Source organism: Sminthopsis crassicaudata, chromosome 4, assembly GCF_048593235.1.
Source record: "Sminthopsis crassicaudata isolate SCR6 chromosome 4, ASM4859323v1, whole genome shotgun sequence".
Lineage (NCBI taxonomy): Eukaryota > Metazoa > Chordata > Mammalia > Dasyuromorphia > Dasyuridae > Sminthopsis > Sminthopsis crassicaudata.
In genome coordinates this window covers 299,924,920-299,933,160 of record NC_133620.1, presented here as the reverse complement: position 1 = coordinate 299,933,160, position 8,241 = coordinate 299,924,920, and the positions used below count along the sequence as shown (strand labels likewise).

The 8,241-nt window shown below is 39.4% G+C and overlaps 1 long non-coding RNA gene across 1 annotated transcript; it reads left to right on the top strand.

Moving 5' to 3' along the window:
- The first annotated feature begins 784 nt into the window (after positions 1 to 784).
- Positions 785 to 7,032, top strand: LOC141541298 (uncharacterized). Its single transcript, XR_012481733.1, has 3 exons — positions 785 to 980; positions 3,032 to 3,145; positions 6,063 to 7,032. It is a non-coding gene; the product is annotated as an uncharacterized LOC141541298 (long non-coding RNA).
- The last annotated feature ends 1,209 nt before the right edge of the window (positions 7,033 to 8,241 follow it).

Below are 8,241 nucleotides of genomic sequence, written 5' to 3'. Positions count from 1 at the left end.
CTAATAAAACTAAGAGTTAATTTTATGAAAAAACCTAATGAATTAGATACACCTTTGTGTAAGGGTCCTTTAAATGGGTCAGCATGGCGCAACAGGAGGTTTGAGAGGTCCAGAAGCAATTTTCTGTGGCTAGGAGCTGTCCCATGGGTAGGCTTCCTAACAGCAGATGGCTCCCTCTCTGATTGGCTGTGTGGGAGACGGCACAGAACCTTTTTAAGACCATTCTAGCAATGGGTCAATCTCTTCAGTCTCTTTATTCTGGGGGTAGTTGAGCCAAGCTGATGAATAGGCAAGAGAGGTAAGGAGCTTGACAGTGAACACGTGGTTCTCTCACAGACCACACATTCACTTGGGAGTTAACAGGTCAGGGCATTATGTGAGCAAGGATAATAAAGACTTTGAGTTTGCACATGGCTGTTCCTTGAGCAAGCTATCGGATATTAAACTAGGATTCAAAAAATTGTACCTAGAGATCTCTGAAAGCCGCAGAGGAGGCAGCCAGGTAATTAGTTGTTACTGCAAAGGTCTGTGGCCTGAGGCTTTCTGACGTCCTGGGAATTAGGAGAGACTGGCGATGTGAAATATTGAGTAACGCTAGAGCAGGCCAGAAGCAGCCCCCTGAGGACATTTATGCTGCCCACGGGGTTATGGCAACTGGGCTGAGTGGCGGAGACAGAGTGTGAGCTTTTGTTTTTACTATAGTCCGGCCCTCCCACAGTCTCAGGGACAGTGAACTGGCCCCCCTCAGTTTGAGGACCACTGTCCTAGAATGTTCTGAAACCCATGGGCAGTTTTCCAAATGGTTCATAACTGTTGGTCAGTAACTGTTTCTAACTACTGTCCAAAACTGTCCAAGCTTTCCCCACAGTGAGGTCTGGGGAATTTGTGGCCCTGTGGCTACCTTGTGCAGCTTCTGGAGCAGCCTAAGTAATTACACTCATGTTGAGGACAGTGGTCCCTTCAGGAGGAGAGGTGTCCAGGTAGGTGTATTTCTTTTCAATTCATTAACTTCACTTCCAAAATAAAAACAACAACAAAAAAAAAACTTAACTGGAAAGCAGAAAAACCATTGAAATAACAAAAAATATTGTCAAATCCCACCAGAATAACAGGGAGAATTCAAAAGACATAACAATTAATTTCCTTTTCAAGAAAATATTTAATAACAGAATTTTGGTTTTTGTTCTTTGTTTTCACAACATCCTGTGCATCTCTCAGGCTCATTAGTGCATCGGTTCTCATCCCAGCCTTGAGAATAATCTCTTTTATTCTCTAATCCTTGTTGCAGTATTAAAGTATACATGTTATTGCCTGTTGTAAGTCAAAGAATATCTCAACTACATTCACATTTTGTGATTTGAGCTATCTGAGAGAAACTACCCATCCTATATTTTAAAAATGCCACCTGAAATCACAGCCAATAAGTGGATTTTACCTTTGGAGATAAATTCTTTTGACATACAGACACTTTGCCATAATCATTCATCCTCTGTAATTATTCCTGTGGTTACACAAGGAGTCTCTCAGTTGCCTTCCTTCCATTTATTTTAATGATGAGTATGGAGGCAAAATGAAAAGGAGAAAGGAGGAAATTGGGAAACAATCTGAAAGAATTGATCACTATCATCCATTGTGTTGGAGAGGGTTCTGCTTACTGCTTGAAAAGCAGTGCCTGGGCTGTGCTACGTTAGGGACTTTTGGGACAGCTACTTCTTTAGTTGGGTGGATGGGATAGTTGTTGTAATAAGGAATTATAGCAGTTTGGTTGACATCTTTTCCCTCAATGAAATCTGCAACTGAACAGGGAAAGAAACAGGACAATTCCCAAGGCTGAGAATCAATCAACAAAGATTTAGCAATACTTGTTTAAGATGCACAAATTCCATTTTAAATGGGAGGACAACAAATACATAAACTAGAATCCACCAAAAAAATACAGAGTACAGAGACAGTCACATGAGAATGCATAATCCTAATAGAACAGCTGGAGTCCTGTAGGAAAGAGGTGTACAGGGTCATGAGGTTGATGGCAAGGAGACTAAAGGAAAGCAAGCCTCTGGGGGAGGAGAGTCGTAGAGGAAGGGCTTAGAACCTGCAGAAGCTAATGGATGAAATGTGGGCAAAGTAAGAGAAAAGGGTAGGGGATGACTGATCCTGCAAAGCTGGGTGCCCGGAGTAGAGAATTTCAGACAAGGGGAGAGTTTGGGGGACCAAGATTATGCAATGTGCTTTGGACACATGGATTTTCAGCTGCAAATTGGCTCAGATTCAACATGGGCAACAGAATTATATGGGAATTGGGGAGCACAGCTGAGGAGGTAGACTCCAGCCTCATCAACATAGCTGGGAGTGTTTTGCTTAGAGATGACAATTGGGCCTCATCAGTTTCCAGGACATAGATGACTGGTGACACAGGCATAAGGGGGTCCTCCCCAGGGTCCATGACATAAATAAAGATCCAGTCAAAGAGCCAAGCAGGACACACAAGTCAGTAAAAAACCCAGAGATGGCAGAATCTGGAAAACTCTGAAAAGAGAGGGAGAAGAAAAGGCAGTCACTCCCAAAAATGCTGCCAGAGAGATGCTGAAGGAGGAGAATTAGACAGGGCTCTTTCAGCTTTTGCACTCCAGAGGTTATCAGTCACTGCATTTCAATGAGTAAAACTCATCTGAATGAGGAGGAGAGAAGCCAGAGTGCACAGAGTTTAGGAGAAAGAATAAGAAAAAACATTGATTTTCTACTGTGGTGAGACCCTGGACGAAGCCCTGGGGGTGGGGTGGATACAAAAGCCTGGGGGACCTCCCAGTCTCCATGGAAACAAATCTGCACCAATCAGTGGTTTACAAGGAAAACTGAGAGTGTGTGGAGTAAGATATGATGAACTGAAGAACCACAATAAGGATTATACCCAGGACCTAAAAGCTTCCCCCTTAAAGGATAGAAGGACCTGGGATCTGATATTCTGAAAGGTAAAGGTAAATGGAATGCAGCCAAGAATAAATTACTCCTCTAAACTGAGATTTTCTTTCAGAGAATAGATGGACATTCAGTGAATCAGGGTGACTTGCATTTATTGCTGATGAAAAGACCAGAGCTAAACAAATATTGAAAATCCAAATATTGAAATCAGAAGAAGCATAAAAAGGTAAGCAGAGCACTTAAAAAGTATAATTCTGTTATGGGTATACATAGAGAGTATATGTATAATTTCATATTACTGTTCCAATAAAAAAAATAAAAAAAAAAACTAGAGGTGAGAAGGGCATTATACTTGGAAAAAAGAGAAAAGTGGAGGGAAAATGAGGGAAATTAAATCTCAAGACGAAGCAACGAAAACCTTTTATAAATGAGGGAAAGCAGGGAAGGGGATGAATGTTTTGTGAATCTTACTCTGGACAGATTTGGCTCAAAGAGAAAATATTACAAATATTTGGTTTCCCCGAGAAACTTCTCTCACCTTACAGCAAAGTGGGGTAGGGGAAAAGCAAAAGGGGAAAGGGGGAAACTAAATAGAAGGGGAAACAGAAATACTAAGCAAAGGTGTAAGAAAGGGGGAGGGACTCTAAAGGAAGATGGCTGGTTGAGGCAAGTAGTGCTCCTAAGAAAAATACTGGGGAAGGAGGGAAAGGGGAAAAGGAAAGAGAAAAGTATAATTTTGGGAATAAGATGGCAAGGAAATACAGTTTTAACCATAAATGTGAACTCTCTCAATAAAAGGTAAATGGATAGCAGACTGGCTTCTATAATATATTGTTTAAAAGAAACACATTTAAAACAGAATGATACATACAGAGGAAAAGTAAAAGGCTGGAGCAGAATCTATTATGCTTCAGGTGAAGTACAAAAAAGCAGGGGTAACCATCCTGACTTCAGATCAAGCAAAAGTAAAAATATGTCTAATTAAAAGGAATAAGGAAGGGCACTATATATCTATATCTATATCTATATCTATATCTATATCTATATCTATATCTATATCTATATCTATATCTATATCTATATCTATATCTATATATCTATATATCTATATATCTATATCTATATCTATATCTATATCTATATCTATATCTATCTATGCATATATCTATCTATCTATATTGGAAAAATATAAAGGGCTATTGGATAGGGGCAGCAAAAGTAATAAAGGTGACAAGACTACCCAAGACTGGGTACCCAAATACACCTATTTATTTAGTGCTATGACAAACTCTCAACCTATTTTACTGACCCCTGCCCAAAAAAAAAAATTAATCTGTAAGAGCAAAAGGTCAATTTCAAGGGAATCAATTAAAAAAAATTGAAGGTGACCTCTGCTTTATAATGTAGCTTTAGATGTCATATAGCTAGGCCATTCAAACCATTTGGTACTAGATAGGAAAAAGAGCAGTTATCAACGGAATAGCTTAAGTTCACAGAACAAATTAGTTAATGACTATAGCAATCTAGTGTTTGACACAGATCTGGAACAGCTAGACCATCAAAACCATTTCGTACTAGATAGGAAAAAGAGTCATTGATCAGTGGAATAAATTAGGTTCACAGAACAAAATAGTCAACTACTATAGCAATCTAGTGTTTGACCCCAGCTTTTGGGATAAGAATTCACTATTTGACAAAAACTGCGGGGAAAATTGGAAACTAGGATGGCAGAAACTAGTCATTGACCCACACCTAACACCATATACCAAGCTAAGGTCCTAATGGGTTCATGATCTGGAAATAAGAATGATATAAACAAATTTGGAACAGCATAGGATAATTTACCTCTCAGAACTATGCACGAGGAAGGAATTTATGACCAAAAAAAAAAAAAAAAAACTAGAGATCATTATTGATCACAAAATAATTTTAATTAGATTAGAAAAATTACCCAAGCATATGTTTTGTAAATAAAAAGCTATATGATAAAATTTTTTTAAAAGATAAAGCCAGCCTTGGTCCCTGAATCTCTGGCTCTCTGGCTCTCTGGTTGATTGGATGCCAAGCATATTGGCGGCAAAAAGTATTGACCTTGCTATTGTTTTTTTACAACATTATCCCTTGCACTCGCTTCTGTTCTGACTTTTCCCTTCCCTCCCTCCACCCCCTCCCCTAGAAGGCAGGCAGTTTTGTACAGGTTTACTATGTTATATTATATCGCAGATACAATGTATGTGAGCAGAACCGTACAGTTCTCTTGTTGCACAAGAAGAATTGGATGCAGAAGGTAAAAATAACCTGGGAAGAAAAACAAAAAAATGTAAACAGGTTACACTCATTTCCCAGTGTTCCTTCTCTGGGTGTAGCTGATTCTGTCCATCATTGATGAAATGGAACTGAATTAGATCTTCTCTTTGTCCAAGATAGCCACTTCCATCAGAATACATCCTCCTACAGAATTATTGTTGAAGGGTATAATGGTCTTCTAGTTCTGCTCATTTCACTTAGGATCAGTTTATGTAAGTCTTTCAAAGCCTCTCTGTATTCATGCTGCTGGTCATTTCTTATAGAACTATAATATTCCATAATATTCATAAACCATAATTTATCCAACCATTCTCCGATTGTTGGACATCCATTCAATTTCCATTTTCTGACCACTACAAAAAGGGGCTGCCCCAATCATTTTGGCAGAAGCATGACCTTTCTATTGTTGCCTTATATTGTCCTATATTGTTATACTACTTTGATTGTCCTATGTTTTGCTCAATAAAATAGAATTTTCATTTGGTGGGAGGGTTAATAAATGTATTGATTTAGAATATACTTTGCTTTATGAATCGTGTTTGGAGAGAAAAAGCAAAGCAAAAGGAACAACCATGGAAGAGAGAAAAAAAAAGTGACCACAATACATGGTGTTACATTTTTTTTCTCATTTTTTTTTAATGCAGAGGGCATTTTCTGTCCAAAGACTATTAGGATTGCTTTGGATCACTAAAGCACTAGGAAGAGCCAATTCTCTCCTATCTGTCACAAATTCTTGTTATTTCGTACAAAGTATTCTTCCTATTTTTGCCACTCACATCCTTCCCTGTTTCCTAATTCCTTCTCCTTTGCTCATATGTTGCCTCCTTCATCCACAGACTTGAACCTGCCACTTGGTAGAAGGCTCTGCCAACAGACCCTGGAGGACCTCACTGGTATTTGACCTGCCCACATAGCTCGTGGTGTGAAAAAAAAGTAAATTAACTCGACCACCAGGCTAAATGTCTACCCTCCACAGAATGGGCCCCACTGCCTGGCAGAAGCTACCACCAATGGGCCAAGGCGTTCCTCTTCCTCAATCGACCTCAACTCTTCATCACATATTGGGTAAAAAAAAAAAAATTAAAAACGACAACAAAAAAACAGACAAGGTGACCCACCTTAACCCCTCCTAGGATGAATGTGTGTCCTCCAGAGACTTCACCCCAAAACCTAGAAGAATGCCAACAGGCCGAATGGAAGGCATTGTGCCATCTTTGGAAAAAGATCCTCCCCCCAAAAAAGACACCAATCACCCTCAAAATGTAGTCTGAATGTGTGACCTCTGCAGATGTGGTTCCACCACCTGGCAAGAAAGTTCCACAGATGGGCCAGGGCGCTCCTCTTCCCCAGTTGATCTCCCCCCATTTCCCTTGAAAACCTGAGAGAACAGATGCCCAACATAAAGCTCCAGCATTCACTGTGATGCCAGCAGGTGGGCTGGCCTTGGCAGTCCCAACCCTGGAAGAAGCCAGTCTCTGAGCTGACCAATGACCACCCCACACCTCTCAGCCTTCTCTTCCCTCAGGCTGCAGCACTTGCCTGCACAGGCTTTAGGCACTCCAGCCAAAGACCCAGGAAGAGGCTCAGCCCCTTATAAAGGAAAATTGCGAACACCAGTCCAGGATCCTGTTCACAAAGATGGTAAATTGAGAATCAAGAATTGCTAATTGTACATGTAGTTTCAGTCAGACTTGGTCCCCAGGTCTCTGGCTCACTGGATGCCCTAAACAGCATAGGTATTGGCTGTCCTGTTTGGACAATGATCTTATACATTAAAAATTGAATAAAATTTTAATTTTAAATTTTTTGTAGTGTTTAGTAAATTTACTTTTTATAAGCATTGCTTTTATGAATCATGTTGGGAAAGACAAATCAGAGCAAAAGGGAATAATCATGAGAGAGAGAGTGAAACAAAAACATAGCATATGGAGTTTTACATTCTTTCTCTGTAGTTCTTTTTGTGAAAGACTTTGGACAGCAAATGCCATCTTCAATCGGGATTGCTTGGATCACTAAAGCACTGAGAAGCAATTCTTTCCTAGCTGATCAATACAAATTCTTGCTGTTATTTTGTACAAAGTATTCTTCCTTCTGATTGTTCCACTCAGCATCAGTTTGTGTGAATCTTTCCAGGCCTTTCTGAAATGAGCTTTTTCATCATTTCTTATGTAATGCTAACATTCCTTTACCTTCATATATTGTCACATCTTGTTCAGCCACTCTCCAATTGATGGGCATCTACCGATTTTCCAGTTTCTATCATAAAAAAGAACAACTACAACTTGACACAGGGTCCTTTTCCCTCCCCTATAATTTCTTTGGGATACAGACTCCCCACCCCCCCGTAAGGCAATTGCCATTTCTCAAGGTATGTGCAATTTGATAGCCCTTTCTGCAAGGATCCAAATTGCTCTCCAGAATGGTTGAATCTAATGCTAAATGAGTGGATGAAACAACAAATTACAGAAACATTCCATAATTCCACCAAGAGAATTACAATCTGCAGCCAAAATAGTGAGTTCTTAAGGCAAATTTTTTTCTCTCCAAATAGGTATGTGAAAAAAATAGAGGACATCAATGACATGGACATGCAACTAAGCAAGTGAGGAAAAAAAGTAAAAGTCCCAATTAAATATCAAATTAGAAATCTCAAGGAGAGCTTAATGTGAAAATTAGAAAACGAATGAACTAATTAATGAGTAAAGCTAAGAGTTGGCTTTATGGGAAAAAGCAACAAAACAGATAAAACTTTGGCTAATTTGACAAGAAAAAGGAAAGAAAAAAATCAACATCAAAAATAAAAGGGCATAGAGAGCAATTTGGATCTATGCAAAAAATTGTGTATACCCTTTGATTCAGAAGGTTTTGTTCTGGGCTTCTATGTCCTAGAGATCCTAAAAGAGGGAAAGGGACCCATATGTGCAACAATGTTTTGTATTTGCAAGAAACTGGACATTGAGTGGCTGCCCCTAAGTTACAGAACGCCCAGATATGTTACGGTATATGAATTGTATG